This window comes from Pongo abelii, chromosome 17 (genome assembly GCF_028885655.2).
Source record: "Pongo abelii isolate AG06213 chromosome 17, NHGRI_mPonAbe1-v2.0_pri, whole genome shotgun sequence".
NCBI classification, from domain to species: Eukaryota; Metazoa; Chordata; class Mammalia; order Primates; family Hominidae; genus Pongo; species Pongo abelii.
The window spans coordinates 46,624,037-46,650,704 of NC_072002.2; the positions used below are offsets into that span (position 1 = coordinate 46,624,037).

Genomic DNA, 26,668 nt, shown 5'->3' on the forward strand with positions numbered 1-26,668 from the left:
TTTATAGATGCAATAACCTGAGCTCAAATCAAAGTATTTGCTAAGAGCCTTGAAGACAATATGTCTGACAGTCAGTCTCCCTGTATCTCTGATATTCATCCTACATGGTAAGAACATTGCTAACTTGTTTTACAAACTGCTATCTTCCCAAATTGCTCAGACCAAACTTTAAACAATTACTATTGAATTTTCTGCTACACAGCCATAAATGTAAAAAACAAATTTAGTTACAGAAAGTACACTATGTAGAAAATGCCAGAGTTGGCAAAAAATGATACAAACTGGAAGGCGGGTGGAGAAAAACCACCATTACTGAGAATCTTCAAGTAATTCTGAAAAGCTAAAAGAGTACTCTCCCCCACTTTTTTTTTTTTTTTTTGAGACAGAGTCTTGCTCTGTAGCCCAGGTTGGGGTGCAGTGGCGCGATCTCAGCTCACTGCAACCTATATCTCCTGGGTTCAAGTGATTCTCCTGCCTCAGCCTCCAGAGTAGCTGAGATTACAGGTGCCTGCCAATTTTGTATCTGTGGTAGAGACTGAGTTTCGCCATGTTGGCCAGACCGGTTTTGAACTCCTAGCCTTGAGTGATCTGTCCACCTCAGCCTCCCAAAGTGCTGGAATTACAGGCATAAGCCACTGTGCCTGGCCACAACAAGAGTACTTTTAAACCAAGCTAGTTCAAAGAAAATGAAACAAAATGTGTACTTCATAAAATCAATCTCATATATTCCAGATTATGATATATTAATATCTTAGTATAACATTTTACCATTTGCCTAACATGCACTTATGGCAACTTCATAGGAAATACTGTTGCCATCTGGCAGTGTCTAGATCCATGTGAGCAGTCAGAATGGACATCTGAGTGTCAGTAAGCCACCCGCTCCTGGCAGCCTGGGAGAACGGCTCTCCAGGATATCCACAGGCACCTCCCACTCCCAGCTCTGCTGCCCCACATCTGAATACAGACGGGCTGCTCCCTTCCCCAACAAGCCTCTCTAACTCCCTCCTAGGCACACTCCCTCCTGGCATCTTCAGGGCATTCCTTGCTTTGTTTTTGCCAAGGCTCAGATCTCCAGGGGCTTGTGCGTATCCTATTCTGTTCTCCTCCCATCTCACCTTGAAGGAAGTCTTGGAAATGCCCACCTTGGCAAGTGGTATTAATAACACCTCTGCATTACAGTCACAGAACTGCGCTGCCTTCCTCCCCGCCTTCTCACTCCCAGTCCCCAACTGTAGGCTGTTTCTTTAGGATTTGATCTCTTTTTGGACCCAGATACTCAACTAGACTTAGTGTAAATAGGCTGCATTCCTGTTGAAATCTGGTCCTGAACCACTGACCTCTTCCCCAAAACTCAGGAGCTTTCAAAGTTTCTCAAAATTGGGGCAATGCTGACCGGTAACTTTACCCTTCTTAGGCTTGGCAATATACATCAACCTTCTGCTAAGAGCCAATGTGGACAACTGGGACATGTAAAGAAGCTCAGCATGTTGCATTGATGTTTGGATTTATAAGGTACAAAACAGATTATCAACAGAAATTATCAATAATTACGCCTAATCATGCTAAATGGGAAAAAAGTAACTGCTCACTATGCTGAGTAAATAGCAATTTACTCTATCTAGAAATGCCTAATTACCTGAATAATATTTTGGAAATTAAATTATATGGGTAAAAAAAATTAACTAAAGATTTCTGGTACAAAAAAACAATTTTCAAAATAAACACTGTCAAATGATAAAACATATGTATATATTTATATAAAATTTGTAATAATGAAGTGTCAGGTCAGAAAGCTGATGAATAGTCTCCAATAAAACAATCTGTAGGCCGGGCATGGTGGCTCACGCCTATAATCCCAGCACTTCAGGAGGCCAAGGCGGGCGGAACACAAGGTCAGGAGTTTGAGACCAGCCTGGCCAATATGGTGAAACCCTGTCTCTACTAAAAATATAAAAAAATTAGCTGGGCATGGTGGCGCATGCCTGTAATCCCAGCTACTCAGGAAGCTGAGGGAGGAGAATTGCTTGAACCCGGGAGGCGGAGGTTGCAGTAAGCCGAGATTGTGCCACTGCACTCCAGCCTGGGTGAAAGAAAGAGACTGAGTCTCGAAAAAAAAAAAAAAACCAAAAACCAAAAAAACAACAACAAAAAACAGTCTGTAGTCTATAAGTAAATCAGACAAGTAAAATATATGAGCAAATCAAATACATGCAGAGTACAGTTAGCTCTCAATTCTCCAAAGGACAGACTAATCATAAAGATTTCATTCATGAAATGGTTAAAACAACTACAAACTAGTGACATATCTATGTACTAGGAAGACCATTGTTAGGAAACCAGTATTACCAATATAGCACAGGGAGTCTTCTCCAATCATATTTCATTTTTGAAATCTAATTACATTTTTGAAATCTAAACCCAAACTAAAATTTGGCAAAAAATTTTAATTGACAGAAACATAATTCAATGATAAACTATGAGAACAAAACCTTATGATATAAATTAGATAAAGATCAAATTAATTCCATTTGAACCTGCACCAAGTTCTTCAAGTAGAGTAAAAAAATAGGAAAACTTTAAAGAAGTCCTCTCTCTACGACCTTGATAAGGCAATGACAATTTGGTTAAGCTGGCAATAAGCAAAGAAAATGCCAGTTTCTAGTCAAATCTGCCCAAACAAGCAAATGCTTATTTGACTCTCAGAATGAAAAGCAACTGATGAATTTCTGGCTGGGATTCACATCGCTAAGCTGATGCAAGTGACATTGGGGCAACTTGACCTGGATCTGAGAACTGGGTGATAACGGCACTGTTGAAATGGGTGGTCAGAAAAAGGGTCCAGCTGGTCAAAAGCAGATTACTGATGGTGCAGCAGTTAATCATCTTGGCGGTCTAAACAGTAAATATGCTTTCTATTAAGGTGATATTAAGTTTATTTTATATCACACTCTGGGTTGGTTTTAACTTTTTATCGTTAACTATCTTAAAGTGAATTGTAAGACAAGAATAAAAAGACGAGCTAAGGTCTAGAATTTAATTCTTTTTTTTTCAGTTTCAAGTTCTCCACTAAACTCAGTCTTAACTACTTGAATATATCAAGTATAGTTACTTTACAACATGTGTCTGAAAACTTCATAATTTGGCTCCTTTGTGGTCTGTTTTTATTGCCTGTTGCTTTATTTTTTATAAAATAATCATTTTATCTTTTCTCTTCACATGTCTGGTTATTTAAGATAGAATACATGTCCCATGTAAATTGCCATGTTTATCAAAAGTTGACAAGATCAACATCAACATATTGCTTCATTATAAACATAACTGAAAAAGAGGCAAAAATCAAGCAAATTTATAATTTTAAATGTAATAAATACAAATATTTCAAGATACTCTCACATAAAATAAAATTATTGACCAACATAAACTACCATTACAATTGGCATCATTTTATGGGAATTTCTTTAAGTGTTTAGCAAATGTTTCATCAATATAAAGTGAATCCTCTTATAAAGCAATAGATATTATTATAGGTAAACTGCTATTTTAAAAAGGTGACCAAGCATGGGTTCGATGATTGGTTTGTTTCATACCACATAGAAAATAAAATTCCAATACAACCAAAGGATTTGGGCTCTCCTTCAGGGTAGGAGAACAAATGGTTTACTGTTTTCATGCATTATGTTTTCATGCATTAATGTTATGGGAATCAGAAAAACAATGGAATTACTACTCCTAGTTGTGTCAGACATTGAAAGGGAAGCGGTGCAGAATCACTGGATTTTGGAGAACTTAAGAGAGAATCTGATTCAAAAACTTTTAATAAGGTTCCAAAACACAAACCTAACGTTAAAAGAATGTTTACAAAGTAGAGTTGAACTGCAGGGGAGAAAAGGCCTTGCAGAGAGCTACCGATCTGAAAAGAACTTCTTACAAAAGGGAAGGAGGCCGGTCACCAGGGCTGAAGAGGAGAGAGGAGACGCTGTGTCGGCACCAACTCAGTACAATTCACTCTTTAGTCTCTGCTTTGTTCACACTACATTTCTGTTTGGAAACAGAATTTGGAGAAGTCTGAATATAAACCTTCCCCAAGAGAGCCAGGTTTGGGGCCTTTAATTTATGGAAATATGCATACACTGTGTCCTCAAATGCTAGCTGTGTGCATACAACAAAAAAGGAAGTGACTTTTAAGATAGTTAAGGATAAAAAAGAAATACTTGAGAGAATAAAAGATTAAAGTCTTAGTAATAATACCATTATAAAAAACAAGGCCAGGCATGGCTGCTCATGTCTGTAATCCCAACACTTTGGGAGGCTGAAGTGAAAGCATCACTTGAGCCAGGAGTTCGAGACCAGCCTGGGCAACAAAGTGAGACTGTGTCTCAAAATAATAATAATAAAAATTATAAATAAAAACAAAAGAAAACTAAGTGCACCTCTAGTCTATGGAAAGCACTGCTCTGCAGCAAAGGAAATAAATCTCATGTCCTGGTTGAGGGAGGACCCTCTAATACTCTGGTTGGCTGCTTGGGAACAAAGGAAGAAACTGGAGTTCATATTGGAAAATAAGGAGAGAAGAGAAATCTTAAATAGCACTAAATTTAGAAAAACAGTCTTTTCAAAGGTGAACTGAGGGAACTTTCCTAAAGCAAACTGGGTCAATTAGGAAATATTTTTTGGAGAAATGCCTTAAGATGCACACAACAACTTAAACTCAAAACCACAGAAAGACTAAAGCAATGTCAATTAACAAAACATTTACTTATTTTACACAATGCATAAAAGTGGGACAAACAGTATATCAGGGTTTATAAGACAGTTCTTATCCATATAGAGACAATGGTAATATCAAAAACAGTACAACTGTGGCTTAGTAGACCATCTTGTATATCCTTTCATGCCAGGTAACTATTTCACTCGTGTGTCAGGTCCTTTTCTCGCTGGAAATTCACTCTTGAAATTCTAGAGAATGTGATGAAGAGTTCAAAAATGGGAATGAAACACTGGTTGAGGCCTCCTTGCTAATTTGAAAACTACTTTTGGAATCTGCAATTATTTCTTAAAATAGAGATTTAAAAATCTCTGTATTCAAACTAGATTTTAATTTGCCGAGTTTAAACTTGTTTTGAAACTTCTATAAAAAGCCGCAAGGGAATGCTCTAAAAATTATCAAAAGGATACATTCGCCATAGAGCAATGCTAGGAGGATTAAACATAAAATTCACAATGATTTGAGTTTATGAATTGGAATTCAGCAAGTCATTACGCCACTCAATGAGAACAAAGGACAGAGGACCAGGGTTTTGCCTATGATTAACAATACTTAGTGTTTTGGCTGGCACCCATCTCAAGTTCTATTATTTTGAGTGAATCAAAACTTGGTGATTAAAAGAAAACTGTAGCTCACATTATTACTATAAGAGAAATGAAAAGTAGGCAATATTCAACATCAGCCTAGAAAGTCAAACAAAGCCCATTTTAAAATTAAGTCAAGGCTGGGAGCGGTGGCTCACACCTGTAATCCCAGCACTTTGGGAGGCTGAAGTGGGCAGATTACTTGAGGCCAGGAGTTCGAGACCAGCCTGGCCAACGTGGTGAAACGCCATCTTTACTAAAAATATGAAAATTCGCTGGGCGTGGTGGCGCATACTTGTAATTCCAGCTACTGAGGAGGCTGAGGCAGAAGAATCATTTGAACCTGGGAGGCAGACGTTTCAGTGAGCAAGATCGTGCCACTGCACTCCAGCCTGAGTGACTGAGTGAATGAGACTCCATCTCTAAATAAATAAATAAGTCAAGAAAATTACCCCTTTCTTTCCTTGTAAAGATGTAATTTGCCAACTCAAGTTGAGAGGATATTAAAAAATCAAATATGTTTATAATATAAATAATTATGTACTGATATTTTGTTTCTTAGGTTAATTAGGTCATCAGTGTGCAACTACTATAATAAATCCATATAAACACATCCATATTTGTTGGGCATTTACAAAGAATTCTGAGGATTAATATATTTCACAGAATTTATCTTATTTAGTCCAATTTTCTGAATATATAGTTAAAACTGTCCAGAATCATTCAGTTATCCAAGACTTACCTGTAAAATTATAGTCAGACTATATGATTTTCAAGGATCATTTCAGAAATAAAATTCTGCACAGTATTGAATTACATGGGATAACTAGATCAAATGCAGCAGATATAAAATACAACAGGTTTTATTTTAAACCTTTGTTCTATGAAAATCCATAAAATTGGGCTTAACACATTTTAAATGTTAGAAAGACTGAACTCTTCATGGCCCTCTTAACTTCTGTATAAATGAGATGTCCATTAAGTTTACCAGGACAAGGTATATACACAGTTCAACTACTCCGTTCAATCATAGCCATCTCTCTAAATAAGTTTCAAAAACCGTCTGGATTTTCTAATATTTATGGCTTACAGGCTCAAATCATTTATTAAATAATTAGATAGAATGATGTATATCATAGTGGTTTCCAATCAGCTAGCCAAGAACCAAGAAATAATACAACGTATCAGAATTCATCTGATAAGTTCCATCTCCTATACAGAGGTATTACTTCCCCCAAAACAGGTAGATGTCATTGTTATTTGTGAAAAGGAAATTTAAAAAAATCAATGAAACATCATAAATTAATTATAAATATAGACATAAAATAAATACTTGCTAAATGAGAGAATACCATTAATAAAATTCCAATTTATTAAACTAGCAAATCTGACTGGTTTCACCAACTGATAAACTTTTGGTCACTCTATTTAATCGACAAATACAAAATGTATCATGTGGGCTTGTAAACTGTCAAGCTGTTAAAAATGGATCCCTGATTTTGAAAAGGTAGCATATGAAGGGCAAGTACTGAAAACAAGGCATGCTTTTTAAATCCAATCCTGAAACTTCAGTGAGCTCTAAAAGGACATTTGCTCGAGTCCAGGGAATGTGGAACACAGCATGAGAAATGTGAACATTCTTGGTAAACTGACATCATCATGACAACTCTGGCAGGGCTCCAAGTGTCTGAAGCAGAACGAAGTCTTGTTTATGAAGTGGGAGAAAGAAACTTGGGCTTTCTGATTTACACCTTGGCAGGAAGCAGAGACGGTTAAAAGAAAAGGAACACTTTTTATATACAGTAACTGGCAATTTTCAGTGAAGAAATGGGAAAAAGAGAAAAGAAAGCTATTTGAAAAGTTTAAAACTGCCCCCCTTTTTTCCAGAATGAGTCATTCAGAGGCTCTCTCCTCTCTAAATATATATACACATGGAGACATGTTTTTAAAAGTCTATTTATGAAAGTAATATAACCACTTTATAGTTTGGAAAATAAGAAATACATCACCTCTAACAGTTCAACCGTCATAAAACTACTATTACAATGCACTGATTAGATTTTTTGTTCGGTTTCTTAAAATTATTTAAGGTATCCAACTGAAGGATTTTTGGCTAATATTAGTATACTTTTGCCTCAATTTCTTTAAACATAGAGTCAGGGTCTCTCAACACATTAAATAGAGATCCAAAGGCATTTAAATTAGGTAGAAGGAAGGATAAACATTTCTACTCAAACTTATGATATTTCTGACTATATATGTGATCTGATACTGCTTCAAACTAAAAACAAGACCCCTTCTCTCTAGGATATTTGAAAACGGCATTTCAATGCAATTTTAAAAACAGCTGTACATGCCAAGTAAACTCTTGAAGGTTACGAATCACTTTAAAATTCTTAAAGTGTGTCCATTATTATTATTATTATTATTATTATTTTTTGAGACGGAGTCTCGCTCTGTCGCCCAGGCTGGAGTGCAGAGGCGCGATCTCCGCTCACTGCAAGCTCCGCCTCCCGGGTTCACGCCATTCTCCTGCCTCAGTCTCCCGAGTAGCTGGGATTACAGGCGCCTGCCACCACGCCCGGCTAATTTTTTGTATTTTTAGTAGAGACGGGGTTTCACCATGTTAGCCAGGATAGTCTCGATCTCCTGACCTCGTGATCCGCCCGCCTCGGCCTCCCAAAGTGCTGGAATTACAGGTGTGCGCCACTGCGCCCAGCCGTGTGTCCATTATTTAGCAAACAATAAATTGTTTTCATTTCTACTGTAGAAACAAACGACCAAGTGATGGCCTTCTGGTTTCAAAGTATACATGAAACACAACTGGTCAAGGTTTTACATTTCTGGTCCACCATTATGTTTTATAGCATATCAGGAATGTAAAGCATGATGTTTAAACAAAATTTCAATTTATTAGACAAATTCCTACTTTTGATAAATACAGTATGTTTTTAAATGGTATGCCCATTTTTAATTAGGAAGAGTACAAATATTGGCAAAATGTTACGTAGAAAAAGTTGACTTGAATTTTTCTAGGAACTTATTATTTCTTAGTCCTTTGGTTGAACTTCTGGTCCTTCTGATTCCTCAATTTCTAATTTTCTAATTTCTAATTTTTTTTATGGTGTACTGGTGTATTTCCTAACATCAACTCTAAAAAGTTTAAAGTAGCCAATGATGCTATTTTGATGGAATTAGGAAGTAATCTTCATTCAATTGCGTTAAAACTAGAAATGAACACCCAGGCACCAGATGAAACACATCTGAGTGCCTTAGTCACATATCCTTTTAAATCATAATTATATGTTCACTTTCTTGGCTCTCCAATGGTTTTAAAAGGTTATCTTTAGATTTATTACTCATTAATCTGACTCAAATTTATCAGCAGAGAAGGCCTATGTAAAACTATTGATGCAAGCAGGAGAAAAATAATTACAGTTCTTGGCCCTAACTTAATTCAGCTATAAACAATATATTAATAAAGGTTCAGACATTTTCCATGAAAAGCTTTAAAGTGCACATTCAAGGGCCTGTGTGAACTGAATGGGTTTCACACAGTTCAGCTAAGTTCCTGAGGACACACTTCATGTAGTTAAGTTTAACCAAGAGAAGTATGTGGATAATTACTTCTAGGATGATGCTACACACACAGTGTCCTGATAACCTGGTTAATAAATATTCTAAAAAATATACAGAAAAATGGAAAAGTAAATATCTCTCAAGCAATACCTTCTCTCTTTTTTTTTTTTACTTACACAAACAGAAAACATCACTAAAACAATTATATGAAAAGCCATTTTTTACGCAGCATGACTTGATACCAAGGTTTAGGCCTGACCGGCTACCCTACTTTCAAATTCTCAGCATATTCTTTGAAAAGAATTGTTAGTTTCCATGCCATAGAGAAACGCCTGTGTAAAGTAATTTTTTCTTCAGCATAGGTACACAACTGTTGATAGATATAAGGAATTACATGAATCTGAAAGACATTTTTGGTACAAATGTCCCAATTTAAATGAAAGAATAATAAAAATTAAAATGATTACAAAGTACTTTTAGAGCCAAAAATTCTCAGTGTTAAAACAAACCAACAAACTTTCTTTCCCTTCACCTCCAAACCCAAACAAAGGCATTCTGAGCCACTACAGGATACACCATTATCAGAAAACAGGCAGCCACCCATTTACAAACATATGGTATTCCAAAAGTTCATTTATTAGTCAGTTCTTCAAAATTTTAATATTTTCCCAGGGAAACAAGAATAAAATTTGAGGTTAAGTTGTCAGATCAGCCCACAAAACTGGATTTAAAACATAATACTAAGACAGGGCCAGGAGTAACTCAGAACACTGGGGAAAATGCATCCCACGGCCAGCGCCACCTGGGGCGGCAAGAGCGTCTTCCTATCCTGCCTCGCTGGCCTGAGCGGGGAATCCTGTTCCTTTCATTGTAAGCTCAGAATCTTTTCAGTCACTCCTGGGGATTTGTGGGGTGTGGATGCCATGAGAGGCGATGGAGAGTAGCCTATAAGAGGGCCACAGTTTTGGGAGGTGAGGGACAGAGCCAAGGGCTTAGGGATGACAAATGAAATGGGAACTTGGGAGGAGGTGGATGAAAGTAAAGAGTTGAGATGGAGTGGAAAGTGGAACAGAAAGAGGGGACAGGAGGTTTAGGGTAGGCCAGTGAGGACTTTTCCCTCGTTTCTCTGATTTACCTTTTCTTTCCTCAGGACCAGATAAACAAGATCACACCTGGGAACATCTGTCATCACATCTGTGAAGACCACACCTGTGATTATGAGAAAAGGAAAGAATCTCCATGGAAGAAGGGTTTAAGGAGGATGGGGCTAGAGGGGAGAGAATTCTGGGCTGATTCAGAGTCTGTAGAAGAGGAAACTCCCCAGCTGTGGCCACGGGACAGAGGAGTTCTCAATGCCTCCCTTCTAGAACTAGTACTAATATGGAAGTGGCACAAACAGATAACACAACAGACATAAAATATAAACAACAAAGGAGTCAATTTTTTATTAATGAGAGGCCAACTCACACAATCTTTCAATTACAAATTTCCATACTCGGATTACATGGCTAGCAGACTGAATTTTTAGATAAGTCAGACGTTAACAGATAAGTAAGTTATGTGATTTTCTATTTAGAATGAGAACCTATATCTTTTATCACTGACCTTAGTCCATTTTTGTTACATTAATATTTTTAAATGTCCACACATGAAGAAATGTACAAAAGTTCTAATCAGATGATAACAAAGCCAGAAACATTTTTTTCAACAAATATCTTTTGAGGGCATATTGTGGGCCATGTCTTTTCTGAGCATAGGGGACACAGTGGTATGGCCTCCAAGTTCTCGATCCTACTTTTATTTCTTAGCAACAATACTTCCACCTAAACAAGGCAGCTACTCAATGTCTAGCTGACCTCTCAGACCACTATTTACTTACCTAATAGCTATTTTGTTAATGTGCAGCCAGCTTTTGACCTTAGCCCAACTATAAGGGTTAAAATAATTTGTCACACTTTTATAAGTCCTCAAGTAACTGGTCTAAAGTATTGAATTTCTTGCTTTAATTATAATAGGGCCTTCTTTACCTATGGGCTTTGACTTCTTGAGTTACATTAGGTAAAAGTACATTAAAAATAACTTAAAGTTTACCAACAGATGAAGAATAAGGAGACAAAGATGAGTCATAAAAGGAGAAAATGGCTAATCATTTTGACTTCATTACAATCATACCACCACTGACAGATGAATTCTAAGGTGTTTCATGAAATAATTCTATGCTGTTCTACAAGTATATGGAAATACTAGAAAGTTGAACCTGGGCCTTTATGATTTAGAATTGATAGAAATCTGGGGAGGACTTCATAGGGAAGAAGGAGAAGAGAAGGAAGGGAAAGGAAGAGAAGGGAGAACTAAAATGCTCAAAGTCAAGAAAACAAGGTTTTGTCCTTAGATTATAAAATCTCTGAACAAGTTGATTAATTAGAAATAGATGATTACAAATAAAAGATGCCCTATTGGTATGTGTTAAGAAATGAATTGATGAGTATTAGTAAAACCAAAGCAACCACAGATAACATACATAAATAATTTTGAAAATCTAAACTGACAAATTCATTAGCATTACAAGGTAGCAGTAAATATAAAAGAATACTTTAGTACCAGAGGTTGTGGTTTTATCTGTTCCTCATTTATATTTTATATCATAAGCAAAACAAAATTAGGAAAGGATTATGTGAAAGAAGTTCACAGCTTTTGTGTACACTTCTAAACATTAATAATAACTTAGTTTGAAAGTATGAACGCATCATACTTTCAAGATAGAGTTGCCAACTTTAAGACAACTGTATTATATAATATATTGGATTTCAGTGCCAAAAAGAGTGTCTGGCACATAGGTCAATAAATCTTTGTTACTTGACTGAATACATGTTAAGAGAAAGGGGAGATAGGCTATGGTTAGAACTGGAGTTTTCATCAGAAGAGTCCAAAATTAACTCCAAATGCCACCAGCACTCCCTCCAGATGAAAGTGTGTTTCTTTTTCATCTATGATACAAATTTAAAACTTGAACAACACATTGAAGCTAGGAGAGAAACGAGCTACAATCCCCCTCTCTAAAGCTTCTCCGCAAAAGCAAAATTGAATATTTTGATCATCCAGAATGGGCTAGAAGAGACCGCAGAGACTGTGGGGTCAACTCCCTCCACTGGCTAAACATGGCCCGGAGAGGAGAAGCGGTGTGGCTGAGGTCATGAAGCAGAGCAGTCACTGCAATTCCAGTCCTCTGATCTCCAGTGTTTCTGTTCTTTACTGACTGTTTAAATGAATGTTTCGTAAGAAACCAGAAGACACAGACAAATAAGTGAAGAGGGAGTGTCAGAAGCAGTGACGGTATTTGCCTGATGGTAAATTTACCATGGAGACCACTGTGTCCGTGAACTCTGTTCCAGAAAATTCCATAAACAAAACTATCTCTACAGATGATGAAAAGAATAAAAATTAGAAATGAGTGAGGAGGAGAGATTAACAGCTGTGTACCTATGCCAAAGAAAAATTTACTTTTCACAGGCATTTCTCTATAGCATGGAAACTAATATTTTAATCCATCTTTTCAAAGAATGTGCTGAGAATTTGAAAGTAGGGTAGCTGGTCAGGCTTAAACTATGGTATCGAGATGGAAGAAAAAAAAATTTTTTTAAGTCTTGTGATCGTTATAGATATTGAAGAACTTGTGTCTAATTATGGTATTCTTTTTCCACATCTATCTAGGAGTTTCACAATTTTACAAATCTACATCTAATTCCTATTTTAAAAACAACTCACAAAGCAAGAGGCCTATGGTGAATAATGAAGTAATGCTGCCTAGAACCCTATCTGTGGATAAATAAAATTTTATTTTGTGAAAGGTTTTTTGCATATTTGGAGTCGATACATTTTTACACATGACTATTTTATCTAGATTTCTATTTATGATATTCATAAATTTTACTTAAGGAATCAAGAGTAGAGAGAAAAGTGGTCAAAATACTAATTTTACACTCATGTTTCAGGGCTTTATGCTCAACGTTTCATCACTAACAAGAGTGAAACAAAAATCAGACATATTAGAAGTTTATTTCATTTTTATCTTTTTAAGTAATGACAATTAAAAACTACCAATTTCAGTCTGCTGTTTATAAATATGGGGGAACTTGGACTTTTTTCTAGTACCTTGACACCATTACATTTGATTTAAATTCACAGAAAGAACAAGAGTATGTTGACAGGTGAAAAACATTCTATAAAAGAAATGGAAGATTTTTAAGCAAATGGATGTAATCAAAAGGTTATAAGCCCACCAAACCGAACTATTTAGGTCAATACAATCATTGGACAAAAAAGAATGCGTAGTACAGTTGAACAGGAAAATTCCATATACAGTTATTAGAGAAGGCTTATTTTAGAAAACTAATTTATCTACAAGTGTTTTTGGTTGCTATGAGCAACATTTTTCAACCACATTCTATTGCCTAAATCAGGTCACGATTACCTTCTAAATGGACTTTGCCATTCTAGAGAAGCAGTTTTTCTTTCATTCAGGATTTCTAAGGAAACAGCTTTCATCTTAGGCAACTAAACATCTGGCTTCTTGGTTTGTTTTAAGGAGCAAAATGAGAAAGGAATGAATCACCATGAAGCAGGTCAGGTTAGCATTTTTTTCCCATTTCTAAAAAAGTTCAAGTCTCCAAAAACTTTTCCTTGAGAAAATGAGTAATTCAAAATGCACTGATAATTAGATACCAGGAATATTTGAATATGTCTAATGACCAGTCACACTAATCTCCATGTTTGCTTTCTGAACTCTTACATACAAGCTGTTTAACCTTACAACTCCACAAAGTAAAAACACCCAGGAGGAAAAGGAGTGAAATTATTCACATTTTACTGCTATGCTTTTTGAGTTTCGCTATCACAAAGACAAATAAATATCATTTTTCAGCTCCTCTCTTTGATTCTTAGAACAAATTCTTTTATATATCTCTCTCCTATTTAATGACCCAATAGGTTAATTATTTATTATTCTGCTCCTCTGTCTACTTACACCTGTTTAATGTCCTAAATACATAATAATAACAAACTCAACAACTACTACTCCCATCACTATCATATATTGAAAACTTATTAGATGCCAGATACTATACAAGTGTCTCATATATCATATATCCTTCAATCTCCCCTATGACATATGGTATTATCATACCAATTTTACAAGGTAGAAATCTGAGACTCAGTGGAATTAAGTCATTTGTCCCAGGCCACACAATGAACAAGAGAAATGGGATTCAAATCCACCTTAATTTGATGAATCCAAAAACCTTCAGTAAGTGTGAAAACTGTCTCCTAGAAGAACCATCATTATGATGTTATTTGAAGATCCAGGACTTCAAGTTCTGCTGTTTAACCGCCACCCCCCACCCCCAACCATGGCAATCAATGGCTTTCCATTGTATGTATAATTTTAAAATGAAAATCCCTAATGGAGGTTTTGGTCCTAGCTTCTCTGGCCCCACAGCCTTCGTAGCACAATCCCGTGCCACTCTGCCCCTTCCTTTCTGAGAGTAGGGACACGGAGGCTCTCTGGATTCCTTTCGTACAAAGAACTTGTTCTTGTTTCACATCCTTCACACACTCCATTCCCTGTACTTGCAATACTTCCTCCTTACTAGTTACTCAGGTTTCGGCTTACAAGTCATTCTGCAAAAAGGTTTGCCTTGGCCAGGCACAGTGGTTCATGCCTGTAATCCCAACACTTTGGGAGGCCGAAGCAGGAGGATCACTTGAGCCCAGGAGTTCAAGACCAGCATGGGCAACACAGCGAGACCCTGTCTCAATTAAAAATAAATAAATTTTTTAAAAAAGGTTTGCCTGAACTCAACCTCAAGTAGCTTCTCCTTTTAAACTCTCAAGACACCTGGAACTTTTCACGTGCTACCTTTATCTCAATGTGCAAGTGCTTAGCCTCTCACTCTCTCTGGACCGTGAGCTCCCCAATGACAGAGACAGACTTGATTTGTGTTCAGCCCTCTATCTCTGCTGTCTAGCACAGCGATGGGCACAGGACCCGAAGGGATAGCAAAAGCCATTACAGACTGGGAAGAAGGAAGGCTCTGATTGTTGCATCAGCTCTTCCTAGCACTCCCAGGCATGCCTGAGTTAATGTTACTTGCATTGGAGCTTTCATCCTTTATAAAACTGTTTTATCCTTTATAAACTTTCATCCTTTATAAAACTGTTTTATCCAAAATGCAAAACAGGAAAAGAAAAAATTTTATCTAAGACAAATGCTTCCTTATACTAAACATAGCTACACAGCTATCTCCGGAACATTGCAATTATAAATAATTGTAATGAATAAATAAGTTATAACTATAAATAACTTAAGAAATACAGCAGAACACACATACCCGAATTAGTGGTGCCTTGAATTCTATTACATCATGTGGGCAGGGGGCTGTGCAATGACTACTCATACACTATTGTTACTCTAGATATTTCTAAGGTTCCTCTTTGGTAACTGCCTTTAAAATTACTTTACTAACCAAACAAGAAAACCTGCCTTCTCACTTGAAGGTGACAAGCTATTACCCCTTAGTTAGCACTGTCTATCCCCTCCCTCTATGTGACTTACTCAGCTGAGCCCACCCCCCACCCCAGGTAAGCTTCAATGACATCCCACCCCATATGGAGGCTTTCACAGGGGACCCTTTCGGAGAGCACACCCGGCTTGTGTGCTTCCCATGATGCCTTCCCCATCTCACAGGTGGGACTCCCAGTCTGCCATGCAGTGACCAATGAGATATGCCCCCTGTAGGGGAAGGGAACTGCCTGCAGGGGACATAGCTCATTACAGGAGGTCAAGTGAGGGCTTCAGGTTGTCAAAAGGGGCCAGATTTTAGTTTTCTCTGTGTCCTCGTTCATCGGGGTCTCCTCACACCTCAGGGCCACCACAGACTTCCCAATCTGGACAACAATCTAAGCTTCTTCCTTTCCCCCAAAAGGGTGCTGCAAGCTTAGCTCTCCACTTCTCTGTTGTGAAGTATTGATAGTCTTTCCTGTGAAAACCATTTCCCTCAGTACATAATTAATTAGAATTAAAAATAACCTTTTCCCACGCCAAATGTCTTCCTTAAAAGGACACAGAATTAACCCATAAAAGCCACCGTAACAACTTTCTACGGTATCATGCAATACATGATTTCCAAATTCCCTTGTGAGGGATGTCAGTTTACGTCAATCCTGGTGGCCTTATCAATATGTGAGTGGTGAAAACAGCAGGCCACTAGGAGGTCAGGGTCAAAGGAAGTAGTAGCAACCTCACTCAGGCCAGAATCCAAACAATGTATCTATTAGAAGCAGGCCTGGCTACATAATTTGCAGGGTTCTGTGCAAAACAAAAACATGGGGTCTCTTGTGCCTAAATTATTAAGAATTTTAAAATGGCGACAGCAGAGTATTAAATCAAGTGCTGGGCCCTGTTCACTGCACGGGATGCTCACCTGTGAAGCCACACCTGACTGGAAGAACCCGTCAGCCGTCCTCAGCTGTGCAGTTTACAACCCTCATACTGTGATATTTGTGTGCCGTTTCAAAACTGTATGTGGTAGGTTTTGAAAAAAGCAAAAAACTGTGCTGCCTGCTTTAGTTTTTAAGTCAAACTAAAATATGCCCATGGTTTTAATAATCAGATGGTATTAAAACGCTTGTAATTAATAAAAGAAAACCAGCAGCCCCTGCCCCATACCTCCCACCTGATTCCTTCTCCCTAGAGGTGTGTATTTCTAACTCTTGGAGCAGTTTCTGTTAATACTTGTCTCCATGTTTCTAAATATGAATGACTTGTATATGTTATCTACTGATTTTCCATTATGTAGGAAGCTTATCACACTGCATACACTCACACTCCACATTCTCCCTCCCTGATCCTCCCAATTTGGCCTATCACAGTTTGGGGATTATAATAAAAATTCAGTTTATACTATACAGTTCACAGTGGAGCCAAATGGATTATATATCCTTTCCTGTGCAATGCCCCCACTCCCCAGCCTGGGGTGAGTAACTGCCTTACTTTTACAGTTGCTTTGTTTTTAACGTAACTATCACAAATTCTTGTTAATCCAAAGCATAAAAACTGTCTCAATATGGTTGAGCACATCATGTGATCTATCAGTTTTCTCTTTTATAAAAAAAAGATCCTTGCTAGCACTTTGGGAGGCTGAGGCGAGAGGATCAACTGAGACCAGCCTGTGCAACTTAGCAAGAGTTTGTCTCTACAAAAAGTTTTTTTAAAAAATTAGCTGGATGTGGTGGTACATGCCTGTAGTCCCAGTTACATGGGAGGCTGAGGACAGAGGATGGCTGGAGCCCAGCAGTTTGAGGCTGCAGTGAGCTATGATTGCACCACCACACTCCAGTCTGGGCAACCGAGTAAGAACCTGTCTCTTAAAAATAAATAAATAAATAATTGAATAAATAAAAAGAATCGCCTCTAGCTATACAATGTACAAAATGATCGCCTCTATTCCTTTTCTGGGACATCTATTACTTAAATGTTGATCCTCATGGAGACATTCTCTAATCTGTTTTCTTCCTTTCCTATCTTACGCTCTTCTCCTTTTGAAAATTTTGACTTTCTGGGAAAGTTCCTCCCCTTCAGTCATCCAATCATTCTGGATTTATTTCTCTAATTTTTAGTTTCCAGATGCTTCTTAAAGAAAAAAAAATCCTGTTTAAAAATATATATATATCCTCTATTCTCTGATCCCTTTCAAGCAATTCAGGAACTTTTTTTCTGGTTCCTGTATGGTATTTCTTCCAAGATTCTTCTTTTCTGGTTTGTGGTTTGTTCCTAACTGTCATATCATGGACATTCCTCACAAGTCTGAGGCCACTTGGTTGCCAGTTCTCATTTAAGAGGAAAACACTAAAATTCAAATGGAAGTTTTAGGTGCATGAAAGGGGCTTGCTGACTGGTTAATTGCACTGCAAGGTGGTCACCTGGGAAGCCTACTGGCCTACTGGTTTATTAGAGGACCCTCAAATGTTGTATCTACAGATCTTTTTTGGGGGGGTGGGGGGGGCATTTTTCCAAAAAGGAATCCTCCTGCCTATAGGAGTTATGCCTGGCCAGCAAACACCCCAAAACCAAGTGGCTTTGGGGGTTGTAGTTGGGGTTTTGACTTTCACAGGACTCTTGTTTTTAGTACTGGCATGTCATCCTCACCATAGCTCCATTCTGTTGAAAATTGATTAAATTAGGCTTGAAATTTCCATAACTTATTCCAGAGATTTGTTAATATCTTTCATTTTCTGCGATCTCACTCTCCTGTCTGTTCTTAAGAGTCTGTACCTTATTTGTTCTTCACTTCATGTTCCTTTGTTTTGGGAGAGAACAAGTATTAAACACCTGTGCTCAAGTTGCACATTTAATCAGCATTCTCCCTTTGCCTCAGAAGTTAAAAACACTCTTCATGATGCAACATTTCCAGTTATGTCAAAATATTCTCCTACTTAATACTCTTTTAGAAATAATAAAATTCTCAAAAATGATAGACTTTTGATTTTTTATCTCATTGTTAGATTTTGCCATGCAACCACATGAAAATGAAGCACAGTTTTGTCAGGTCTTAGGCAGGTAGGTTTTTCTTTCTTCCCTGACATCACTATCGTTGCCTACATTGCCCCACACAGTTCATAAGTAGATTATCTGCCTTGGGGATCACCTACAGATAATCCTGAAATCTTGGATTGGCTCCTTACTTCCGATCCCACCCTAACCACATACATCTGGCCTACTTCCTCATTCACTTTTTGTTGGCATGAGCCTTTTCAAGATCTTGGCTATTTTCTAACGTTAGAGCCAGGCAAGTACAGTGAGGAAGGCAAATCTGTTGCAAAAAAACAAAACAAAACAAAATCCAAAATTAAATGAAAATATTTTTGGATATTTGTTTTGCCTCAATGAAATTAAGAATATATTACTTCTGAACAACTGGATCTTATTAACAATTTAATAATATAATTAACCACAAATTCATTTGGTGCAGAGGCGAACTCTCTTCAAGTTTTGATTTTACACAGATAATTAGTTTCAAACAAAAGTGTTTGGAAATTTGACATTCCTCCCTCTGCAAAACTAACAGGAAATGAAATTAAGACATTTTAGGAAAGATTTTGACATCAGTATTTTATAATTTCCCAATATCCTGTTTAAGCCAATCATTTTAGAAAAATTTGTACACTGTTTCTATTTCCTCATAGAGTTTATAAAATGTACGATGTTTACCTTACATAAAATCAACATCAAGAGGGTTAAACTGACAGGTAGAATGATGGAATGGAATTTCTCTGCTTTGAATCCATTCGTTCAGTCCTTTTTTTGGAGACATATGTACCAGGTTAAAAATTTAAATGATGAATACAGTACATATCTTTACATGAGTGTGTATTTCCATTTTAAGTATATGAATTACACTTGAAAAATGGCTATTTTCAAGCAATGTTACAAAAATCAAAGTTTATAAACCATTTCTGCCACCTCCAATAGCAACTAAAAACTATCATGCTTGGCCTGGCAAGAAGGATGGGAAGCCACAGAAGAACAATGATGAGACATGGAAATCCCCAATTTGTGGCCCGCACTGCCATGCTCTTCACCATCTCCCATACCAGATGTTCTAGCTCCAAGGATTCTGATTCCAGAGAGACTCCTGTTCACTCATCTTTCTCATCAGTCTTCACTATTCACAGTTTCTTTCCATTCATGTACATTTATCCTTATGGTACCCAAATGATGTATCTCTCTGGAACAAGTCACTTTCTAGAATAATACCTTTCCTTGTCTTTTGTAAAGACCTTTATGAGACTTTTTGTGGGTTAATGATCTAATTCCTACTGTATTCCTAAATTAGATGCACTTTAAACTACAAATAATATTTGAAATTATATATTTTCCTTCAGTTGTTAAATATATGTAGCAGGTCAATAATAAACAACTGCAATGTGTGATTTTCTGTTTTCTATGTATCAGTTTTAAAGGTAAATTACAGAAAAGAGAGAGAAGTTCCTGCGAACCATGAAAACCTCAATTATGAAATGACTAAAAGATAAATTTATATGTTTAACCAAATGATGACTAAGCTGGTGTTTACTGGGATAAAACCCCTAATATTTTGCAAGACATCAGAGATCACCTAACCATCCACTTGTGCTTCAACCTGCCCTTCCAGTTTCAGTTGCAATACAGCAAATTTCAAGATATTGTAACTATCATAACAAGACGTGGATACTAATGAGGAAAGGAGAGATGTTTATCAGCCATATTTGCATTCGAAAAACAGTAGTATCCCACTAATTATGTGCTTACTCATTTGTGTACTTCTTTGCAAAACTGTAAATTTGCATCTATGTTGCATCATTTTATACCAACTAGCAAAGACTGCTCTTCCAAGGAATCCTATGGCAAAATATGTCAAGTATATAATTTAATTTATATACCTTTATATCCGAATTCATTCATCAAGTTTGCTTAAATTGGGGTAAACTAAAATTGTAGCTTGTAAGCATTCAGCTATGGCAATAAGTTATACAAGGGGTTTAGTTTTGAATCCAAATTGATGGGCCTGAAACAAATATTCCTGAAAAACTGGATATACCAAAGTTTCCCTAGCGAATATTACAGAAGTATACCAATGTTTCTTATGAGAAAAAAATATTTTTCTGTCTCAAGGCAAAAAAAAAAAATCTTACTTAAGAACACAGTACACCTTTAAAACACCAATTATATTAGGCAAATTAAAAACAACTGCCTAGCCATTAATTGTAATTGTAGTCCATGGTTCCATTCCTTTGCAAATGTAAATGTTACCTTGGACATTACTTTTAACACTGTTTTTAATAAAATAAATATGCTGTCATAATTGTATAGTTAACTATCCTGGTTAAATTCTCGATGATATCTATAAATTATTTATAGTAGGTAAAACTAAAATAGATACAATTTCTCTTGCACTTCCCTGATTCAATAAGATTTTTGAATCTTGGTGAAGAATCCTTTTTGAACCGGGCACTGAAGGCTTAGGTCTCTGTCTTCACCCCTAACTAATCAGGTTTTAGTAAAAGATCTGAAAATTTTGCAAATTTTCAAAAGCAAATGTTAGATTAGAAAAGGTTTAATGAGTTAAATCAATTCCCTTTCTCCCTGTTACAGGAACACTGGAACATTCTGAACTTTTTGAGACAAAGCCTTATAGCTTATGATTTTCAGTCATCAACATGTAAAAGGAAAGGTTATTTTGAAGAGGCTCAAGGTAATCTTCCTAGAACTTTTTGAAATGTCACAGGAGAAACCCTTGCCACAGCTGACTTTAAGGCTTATTTTGGCAAAGGTTATCTTTCATTATATTTTGGTCAAGGTTATATACACACAAACACACACACACACATATAAAAATACATATATATACACACACAATACATAAATACATATATATATATATATATATATATATATAAAATTTTTTTTTTTTTTTTTTTGAGACACAGCCTCACTCTGTCGCCCAGGCTGGAGTGCAGTGGTGCGATCTCAGCTCACTGCAACCCTCCACCTCCCAGATTCATGCGATTCTCCTGCCTCAGTCTCCTCAGTAGCCGGGATTACAGGAACCCACCACCATGCCCAGCTAATTTTTGTATTTTTAGTACAGATGGGTTTTGACCATGTTGGCCAGGCTGGTCTTGAACTCCTGGCCTCAAGTGATCTGCTTGCCTCAGCCTCCCAAAGTGCTGAGATTACAGGCATGAGCCACTGCACCCGGCCAAGGTTATAATTTTAATATCTTACCTCCAAAAGTATTTACCCCTGTCTTCACTGCTCCACCCCTACCCACATGTACACACGTCCACACACACACACGCACGTGCAAGTGCATGCATGCACACAGAGCATGTAACACAGAAACAATAAGTATGGTAGACAAGCAAAATCTAAAAGCAATAACTATATTTATTGATTTTATAAAAGTCTGGTGTGCACGGCACACATTTACCTATGTAAGAAACCTGCACATCCTGCACGTGTATCCCAGAACTTAAAATTAAATTAAATTTTTTTAAAAAGTCTGATGTGCCAGTGTTAACATAATATTTCTAGTGAACAAATTAAGGTTGGTAAAAATATACTTATAAAATTCTCTAATCTAGCCTGTAGCATTGATGTACAGAAAAATTCTTTATGAACACAAGACACGATAACACAGCAGCAGAAAAATGTGGAAAAAGTATGCCAGAGATGAACAAAGATAATCAAATCAAAGTTTTTAAATACAAGAATGTACCATGTGCGAGGCACATATAAGAGCACAGACACACACACACACACACACACACACACACACAAACCAAACACTTTGTGTATTATTTCTCCAGACTTCTCGATATATTACTTCTAAAACAAAATGAGAAAGAAACTGATCTTCAGAGTGTAAATCACAGAGTGATGAGTGGCAAACCAAAACTCACACCCAAGATTGTGCAAAACCTGTGCCCTTAGCCATCTATAGAATTTTTTTTCCTGCTAACACTATGGTGACAAGGAATTTTTTTAAATGAGCGGAGGGCTGTGAGATGGAATTGTCTTTACTCCTAGCCTTCACAAAGAACACTGGTTCAGAACAATAATTTAAAATATAACCAGAACCTTTACATATGTGGAACTAATTCAATTTTTGTTGGGAAACAATAAATATCATTCCAATATTCCAATATTTATCAATGCCAGATGTTCTGTTCCGGCAATGATATTTTATTCAACAGAACAAAAAATACTAGCTCTTCATATCATGAAATATTATCATTCCAAACCCAAGTCTACCAAAGCAACTGAAGAGATTATTTTGATTTCAAATAATCTCTTCACTACGCATATATATCAATGAGATTTCCTATAAATCTAATACTTAAGGACCCAAATATCTCACATGTAGTACAAAACTATGGATACCATAGGTAAATAACCTTTCTATACCACAATGAGGAAATGTGAAGTAGAAAAGAGGAGGAAGGGTTGGCCAAAACTCCAAAGATGGTGACAATGTACTTTCTGACTTGTTCCCACTCCCACTGGCCTGTGGCACCTCACCCTAGTCTCATTTCAGGATTTGCCCTGCTTCACACTCCCACTACTTTTTTGCATCTCCCATCTCTGCCACCAGCACCCCATCAAAAGGCACTCTGGGTACTAATCCTAACTCCCTCAGGCTCATCTGAGAAGGAAAGCAACCCCATTAAAATAATGCACAAAGTAGTAAGAAACTTTTTCATTATGAGTTACACTTCTGGAGGTAATACATTTGATAAGTAAAAGTTAAATGAGGGAATTCCATGGCTAGGGGAGGATTTATAGAGGTGCAGGTGCATTTCCAGAACACCTTTAAATATTGTTGAAAGTTCTTAGTAAATCATAAAAGATCCTCCAGATCTGATTCCTGTTTATCAGTTCAGTTCCATCTCTCCATTTTCTTTCTTCAAACTGTTAGCGCCAGTAGTTTCAAATGAATAATTTTATTTCATTGAAATATACTGCTACCTCTCCCTGCCTGCCACACTTGTCTCCTCCCCTCACTCCACCCTGCCCACGTAACGCACCGTAGGACCCAGCAGAACATCACCTTTTAGTTCCCCCAACTCTACCTAGTACCAGCTAGGAACCCCTTTCCAAACAGTCCCATAGCACCTAGTGCTTCCCTCTATAATACTACTTACTACCTTACATTGTAACAGTAAACACTTAACAGTAAACCTCACAAGCCTGCCTCCTTTCAGGCAGTCTTATGATTTCCTTGTGACCCAAAGACTAGTCCAGGGCTTCACACAGAAGAGCCCTCAACAAATATCTGCTGCATGAATGAATTCATAAATAAAATTAGGGCAAGGGCTACCCCAGGAGAAAGCAAGAAAGAGACTTTAAAGTACACTACATTTTACGTATTTTTATAGGAAAGGGAACCTGTATATAATAGAGAAACTTTGTTATTCATGGAGTTCCATCCATTCAAAAACCTAAAATGGCTGGTAGACTAGAAAACTGCAACAATGCACTTTTAATTATTTTCCTCATCTACTTTCACAAGAGAGTCTAACGATCACATCATAATATATCAACTCTGGTTAAAATCATTAACTTAAATGGTACAGTCAGTGGGCAGTTATGCAATAAAGAGTGATTTAAATTATGTTTTGTTTCTGGCTAGCTGGGAGGTCTACATACCAAAACTGGGTTGGCAGCTCTTAGTTGTTGAGAAAGTCCTGCAAATATTCTGGAAAAACCAGTGGGTGGAATTTGGGTCCTCAGTAATACAGCTTTTATTGTCAACAGGTGAAATGTAAGCTTGAGAAACCAAGTATCATGATATTAGGGTCACACACTTCACAGTGAACACCCTGTCAAAAAGTACTCTGAATAATCTCTCCTAAGCTCTTTCCTAATCCCACAGCCCTCTAGCAGTGCTAATGTCTTTAATATTTAACCTTATACTTCAGATTTTCAAATTTATTCATGTCAAACAACAAAACCACACAACATAAAAACAGGACACTGTACTCTCTTTTAAAATATATCTATATAAATCCTTACATTTTCTGCAAAGCCCAAGAAAATAGTCTCTATTTATAAAACTGATCAAGTACTATTTTCAAACAGTATTTTAAAAGAAATACCGCTTACCTAATAGCAATAGTGCTTAACGTTTACATGGGATACTGATTTCTGACCGGTTGAAGGACACTGGTTGGCAGGTATATATATGCCATGTAGTAACAGCTAATATAGGTAACAGCCTGCTTTTCCTCACAGAGGCAACAAACTTGTCTAAGACTAAGATTATACACTGAGTCTAAGACTCAGACAAAGCCTCTTCTTCTCCTAAGATATTTAGTTTTATAGATTTATATAGCATCTAGGAAAAATCCAAACTCCATTGATTTATAGAAGATATGCTCCTTTGAGAAATTTCTCATACTGCATTTACCCAGTTTTGAGGTTACCTCCCTTACAAAACAAATACAAGAAGAGCAATCTCTCAGGTCTTCACTGCCAAAGTCCAAATTTTATTTTTTATTTTGTTTTATTGATTGGGCATTTCCAAACTGGCCACTCTCTTAGGTTTTAGGGATACAAGGATGGCAGACACGGTTCAGTCCCAATTCTAAGCAAGCCAGGGAGACACATACGAACCATGATGACCATACAAAGCAACAGGGAGATAAGGAGGAGAAGCTAAGCACTTTCACAGGAGGGATGGCTGTCTGCCTACAGGAGCCAGGTGAGATTTCACACAGGAGGTGGCTTTGAGTCTGGAGCTTGAGGGATGGGCAGGGAGAAGGGCATTCCTGAGACAAGGCAGAGTCAAAGAAGACCGTTAAATGTTTGAGATGTTCACTCCTAAACTAAGATCCTCAGGCAAATACATCTATTCACTTTTCTCTAAACATCTCAAGTACATTCCTATCCGTGCTTACCCCCCTTTCTTTTATCTCCCCCTCCCTTTAACATGCTTAAAACCAGGATGCCTTCTTAGGCCCAGCTCAAGCCAGGCCTTGATCTCCCAAGAAGCGCTGGCAGCTTTCGTTCCCCCCTCCCCTCCAAAACTCACTCCTACAGTTCTCATAGTATTCCTCAATAGATCCAGGGCACTTTTGACTTGTGCTGGAACTTGTCTCTAAGCTTAGGTCTCTCTGTCCTTGAGTGTAGGGCCATGTCCTGCTAGCCTCTCCCTTGTATCATCAGTGCCTGGGAAATCTCCTGTTTTAATGAATGTCTGCTGCCAATGAGGAGCCACTGATCAGCACTGAGTCATATTATTTCACAACTTTATTGCACTTCCATGTACCTCTGGATCTTCGCATCATTTGCAAAGTGTCACAGTTGTCAAGCTACTTTCCTGGAATATCAGGCCAAAATTCTGCCTAGTAGAATTAAAAGAGAGAGTTCAAGATTTCTTCAGTTGGTAAAAACACTAGTCTCCTTTTTCTACTCTGAATCATTGCTCAACTGCCTTATTTATAACCTCTAGATGGCAGGAAGTCTATCTTTTATATATTAAAGTGTCCACAGACCCTACTGCTAAGTACCAAGTGGCTAAATTATTAATTTTAATAAATGAAATGGATCTATGGAGACCTTCTACAACCTTGCCCTACATACTTTTCTAGCTCATTCTTTCACATATTTTCTTTCTTTCTCTCTCACACACACGCAACATGAATGTGGCTTTTCACAAATAGGCTCTGTGTTTTGATCAGAAATCTGAGAAACTTAGTTTCCTGGTAATAACACCAGTAAAATTAAACCAACAAAAGGTAACGCCTAGCACTTCAGTTTCAATATAGTGAGCCAAAAAAAATCTGCTTTGTGAATTCAACATAAAATATAATAATTGTCCATTTAGAAGGTGAACAATTAGTCTGTATTTGATCTCAACAGTACACCTATACCACTGTTCCTAGTGAAGATCTGAACTGTCATGGCATGCAAATGTTACTTTTATCATATTGCCTTCCCCACACATAAGTTCTACAGATGACTACATTCTGGCACAAGTGCATGTTATCAGAGACATCCTGAGAGTGAGTGAGTGAAAGGCAAAGCTAATTCCAAGTGTGTATTCACATTTCAGGGCCCATATGCTGCTTTGAAAGGTGCAGAAAGGCTTTTCACATCATGAATTTGGACAACGATTCCAATTACTTCATGTCTGCATAT

At 37.2% G+C, this 26,668-nt stretch overlaps 1 protein-coding gene and 1 long non-coding RNA gene across 4 annotated transcripts in view; one reads left to right on the plus strand and one right to left on the minus strand.

Annotated features, from left to right (window-relative positions):
- Positions 1-10,380, plus strand: part of LOC129051539 (uncharacterized) — a 33,368-nt gene extending 22,988 nt beyond the window's left edge. For both annotated transcript variants that reach the window (XR_010137574.1, XR_008515897.1), the window contains exons 2-3: positions 1,418-1,515; positions 10,082-10,380. This is a non-coding gene — a long non-coding RNA (uncharacterized LOC129051539). The remainder of the gene's footprint in view (positions 1-1,417; positions 1,516-10,081) is intronic.
- GAREM1 (GRB2 associated regulator of MAPK1 subtype 1) overlaps positions 1-26,668 on the minus strand; it is a 206,664-nt gene that overhangs the window by 79,077 nt on the left and 100,919 nt on the right. The gene's annotated exons all lie outside the window — the stretch shown is intronic.